Genomic DNA, 5464 nt, shown 5'->3' on the forward strand with positions numbered 1-5464 from the left:
GCTCGATGACGACAGCGTGCGCGCTTGGTTACCAGTAGGGGCTTAATGCTCGGTAATGGAATGAGCCTTATTGGCAAGAGGTCATCAGTGGGAGCTGCGTGCTCGATGACGACAGCCTGCGGGCTTCCTGAGTGGAATAAAGTCCCAGCATAATGCTCGGCAAGGTGTATTTGTCATAATGACAAGGAGGAGTTTTACTCCGGATTTGGTACCACATGCATATGCATAGTTGAGTCTCATTCATCATTGTCTGTCTTTATATTTATGTTATCATTCATGTGTCACATTACTTATATATTGATTGTGGTTGAATGAGTGGATTACTTTGTTGTATGATTCTTGATGATACTTGTTGGCATTACTATAATTGTCATGCTTTCATTATGAATTATATTCTCACCCTTCTGCTGATTTGATGCTTGAGTGGCATCCTGCAGATTAGCCGCTTTGGGAGTCTTTTGGAAGAGGTAGTTCTCTAGTTGGTCTTGTCGGTCGCTCTGATACGTAACACCGGGGAGTCGGAAGTCTGTTGTTATTTATTTGTATATGACTCTTTGAACATGTATATATGATAACGTGCCATTGTGTATTGTAAACACTTTATTTTGGAAAACTCCTCTTTGAGAGTGAGAGCTTTACGTATACATATATGTTCATATCTTCCGTGTGTTATGTATCATGTTTTTGGCAGGTGTGTATGCTTTTGGCATCGCTGATGCCCGTTTGTTTTTTCCAGGTGTTTGTTTGGTTACTTAGTGTAACATCCTAATTGTGTTGTATGAAATTTTAAATACTCTGATATTTTCTTGCCTAAATGCTTTGGGTAGAATTGGGGTGTTACAGCTAGCCCTAAGGATGATTTTCCTTTACCACATATTGATATGTTGGTAGACAGTACAGCAAAATCCAAAGTTTTCTCGTTCATGGACGGATTTTCAGGATACAACCAAATCAAAATGGCACCTGAAGACATGGAAAAAAAAGCTTTCATTACCCCTTGGGGCACGTTCTGCTATCGTGTTATGCCTTTTGGACTAAAGAACGCAGGGGCAACTTATCAAAGAGCCATGACTACGCTTTTCCATGACATGATGCATAAGGAAGTGGAAGTTTATGTAGACGACATGATTGCCAAATCAGAAAATGAAGAAGATCACATACAGAATCTGACAAAGCTATTTCAACGCTTACGGAAGTTTCAGCTTCGCCTGAACCCCAACAAGTGTACCTTTGGTGTCTACTCAGGGAAACTCCTTGGTTTCATTGTCAGCAAACGAGGAATTGAAGTAGATCCAGACAAAGTCAAGGCAATTCAAGAAATGCCTTCACCCAGAACCGAGAAACAAGTTAGAGGATTTCTTGGACGCCTGAATTACATCTCGAGATTCATATATCTCATGACAGCAACTTGTGCTCCTATTTTCAAACTTCTACGGAAAAATCAAAGTTGCGTCTGGACAGACGATTGTCAGAAAGCGTTCGACAGCATTAAGGAATATCTGCTCGAACCACCCATCTTGTCTCCTCCAGTGGAAGGAAGACCTTTGATAATGTACTTAACCGTCTTAGAAGATTCCATGGGTTGTGTCCTTGGACAGCAAGACGAGACAAAGAGAAAAGAGCATGCCATCTACTACCTGAGCAAGAAGTTCACTGATTGTGAATCCCGCTACTCCATGCTCGAGAAGACGTGTTGTGCTTTGGCCTGGGCTGCCAAGCGTCTCCGCCAGTACATGATTCGACATACTACTTGTTTGATCTCTCATATGGATCCAATCAAGTACATCTTTGAGAAGCCTGCTTTAACCGGGAGAATTGCCCGTTGGCAGATGTTGTTATCAGAATATGACATTGAGTATCACGCACAGAAAGCCGTGAAAGGAAGCATTCTAGCTGAGCACCTGGCTCACCACCCACTCAATGGTCATGAATCAACCAGTTTCGACTTTCCAGACGAGGACGCCATGTACCTCAAGATGAGAGATTACGACGAGCCACTACCGGACGAAGGACCTGAGATAGGATCCCAGTGGGGTTTAATCTTTGACGGAGCTGTCAATGCTTATGGACGAGGAATTGGGGCAATCATTGTTACACCTCAGGGTACCCACATTCCATTTACCGCCAGATTAACTTTCAAATGCACAAACAATGAGGCCGAATATGAAGCTTGCATCATGGGTCTCGAAGAAGCCATGGATCTAAGAATCAAACACTTGGATGTATACGGAGATTCTGCTTTGGTCATCAATCAAATCAAAGGAGAATGGGAAACACGCCAACCAGGGCTAATTCCTTACAAAGACTACGCGAGAAGATTATTACCATTCTTCGACAGGGTAGATTTTCATCACATTCCTCGTGAAGAAAACAACTTGGCTGATGCATTAGCCACACTCTCTTCCATGATTAGGATAAATCATTGGAATGACATTCCTCGGATCGATGTTATGCGCCTGGATAGGCCCGCTCATGTGTTCACAGTAGAAGCAATCATCGACGACAAACCGTGGTATCACGACATCAAGAACTTTCTTCAAAAGCAAGAGTACCCTCTTGGGGCATCAAAGAAAGATAGAAAAACTTTGAGAAAGTTAGCTTGTAGATTCTTCCTGAATGAAGATGTTCTGTACAAGAGAAACTTCGACATGGTTCTGCTCAGATGCGTTGACAGAAAAGAAGCAGAAATACTCATGAGAGAAATACATGAAGGTTCCTTTGGTACTCACACCAATGGACATACCATGACAAGGAAAATACTGAGAGCAGGATATTATTGGCTGACGATGGAGTCAGATTGCTTCCAGTACGCAAAGAGGTGTCACAAATGCCAGATCTACGCCGATAGAATTCACGTGCCACCATCTCTTCTCAACATACTCTCTTCCCCTTGGCCTTTCTCCATGTGGGGAATCGACATGATTGGAATGATCGAACCAAAAGCGTCCAACGGACATCGCTTCATCTTGGTAGCCATAGACTATTTTACCAAATGGGTTGAAGCAGCTTCATATGCAAACGTTACAAGACAAGTTGTCGTCAGGTTTATCAAGAATCACATCATCTGTCGCTACGGCATTCCTAGCAAGATAATCACTGACAATGGGTCAAATTTGAATAACAAAATGATGAAGGAACTTTGTGGAGAATTCAAGATTGAACATCACAACTCATCTCCTTACAGACCAAAGATGAATGGAGCTGTAGAAGCAGCTAACAAAAACATCAAGAAAATCATTCAGAAGATGGTCATCACTTACAAAGATTGGCATGAAATGCTCCCGTATGCTCTTCATGGTTACCGTACATCAGTACGTACTTCGACTGGAGCAACTCCTTTCTCCCTCGTATATGGCATGGAGGCAGTCCTACCTATAGAGGTTGAGATTCCATCAATGAGAGTTTTGATAGAGGCAAAATTAACAGAAGCCGAGTGGTGTCAAAGCAGATTCGATGAATTGAATTTAATCGAAGAAAAGCGCATGACAGCTTTATGCCACGGACAGCTATATCAACAAAGAATGAAGAAAGCTTTCGACAAAAAGGTTCGACCTCGCACAATCAAAGAAGGCGACCTGGTACTCAAAAAGATTCAATCTTTTCTCACATATTCGAGAGGGAAATGGACTCCCAATTATGACGGCCCCTACGTGGTCAAGAGAGCTTTCTCAGGAGGAGCCTTAATACTCACGACTATGGATGGAGAAGAATTCACCCGTCCTGTGAACGTCGACGCAGTCAAGAAATACTTCGCCTAAATAAACAAAAAGAACAGCTCGCTAAGTTGAAAACTCGCAAAGAGCGACTTAGGCAAAAAAGAGCGTCTCGGTGAATCAAAAACTCGAAAGGGCGATTCAAGCAAAAGTTAGAGACATAAAAAACAAACAATCAATCCCGGTAAACTTAAAACCCGAAAGGGGTAGTTTACGCAAAAGTTAGGGATATATGGCAAGTAACTGTGTTCAGGACAAACTTGATCATTCGAAATCCATAGCGGAGTGTTCATCAGCAGTAGGTCATCTTCTACGAAGCACGGATGCAGCGCAACTCGGAGTGGAAGGGAGAGATAACGGTCGTCACGTTTCATCGTAGCCCTTTTCCCGAAAATTACCAATTTCCAACTTTGTAAATACTCCATGGAATCAAGCATTTGGCTGATTACCGTTCCATATATAATAATTTGAGCCTTGTGCTTTCCTTTGCAATCTAGTCTTATTCAGTTTCTTGAAATGCATTTTAAGTTTAAACAGTCACTTTCTTGAAACAAATGTTTTCGTAAAATAAAAATGAATTTACTTGCAAAAATAAAGGTGAAATTTCTTTCTAAGGTTTACAAACAATAGGAAGAATGCAAATAGTTGCTCCGAGAACGGTTGAGACTCCGGGAACCAATATTTCCCCATGAGATCGCTTTGCGAACATCTCCCAATGACGGATCTTCACTTCAATTAATATTACTCACTTCGGACAGCGGACAACTGGTAACTAGATGTTCCCAACAGAGTTCGAACTACAAGAAGAGGACATCTTCTGATCAACAAGAATTCAAGTCGTATCATCAGGGTTTTACATCCGCGACAATTCTATTCATATTCACTTTACATTTTATAATTGTCATAATATTCATGCATACATTACAACTGCATAGTCAAATTAGGCTTTTTATCATGAGAATGCCCGAGTCATGAGGGCATGAACTCAAGTTTCCCCTGCAAGTCCTGGAGAAACTTTTTTTCTTCAAGACAACAATCCATGTAGAGAGATTTCCCCAAGCAAGTCAACAGATGGTAGTCTCCCTCAAAGAGATAGTTTGTTCACTTTTGGAATCCCTCCACCGAGATCCTCCTGCAGAGCGGCATTCGACAGTCTTCTTCAGATAAGATAGTCTGCTTCACAGTTTGGAATTTCCAGAGGTTTGGTATTCCCCCAGCAGGATCAAGTGATGCTACTTCTTGTCAAAGAGAAATTCAGAATCTCCCAGCAGATCGACAAATGATTCCCCGACAGAATCAGTGAATGGTAGTCTTCGTCCAGAAGATAGTTCATGATCCCCAGCAAGATCAGCAAATGGCAGTCTCTTTCAGCAGAAGACAGTTTGCTCACTTTCTGTCACAGCAAGATCAGCAAATGGCAGTCTCTTTCATCAGAAGACAGTTTGCTCACTTTCTATCACAACAAAGTCAGCAAATGGCAGTCTCTTTCAGCAGAAGACAGTTTGCTCACTTTCTTTCATGACAGGGTCGACAAATGGCAGTCTCTTTCAGCAAAAGACAGTTTGCTCCCCAAGCAATTGGCAAATGGCAGTCTTTTCCCCAAGAAAAGACAGTTTGTCTGCTAAATATTCAAGAGATCGACAAATGGCAGTTTCTTCAAACAGTTTGTCTGTTTCTGGGATGTTTAACTCCCCACAGAATCGATGAATGGCAGTGTTCCTCTTAGGAAAACAGTTCGTTGGTTCCCCAGG

Source organism: Vicia villosa, unplaced genomic scaffold, assembly GCF_029867415.1.
Source record: "Vicia villosa cultivar HV-30 ecotype Madison, WI unplaced genomic scaffold, Vvil1.0 ctg.000370F_1_1, whole genome shotgun sequence".
In the NCBI taxonomy this organism is placed as follows: domain Eukaryota; kingdom Viridiplantae; phylum Streptophyta; class Magnoliopsida; order Fabales; family Fabaceae; genus Vicia; species Vicia villosa.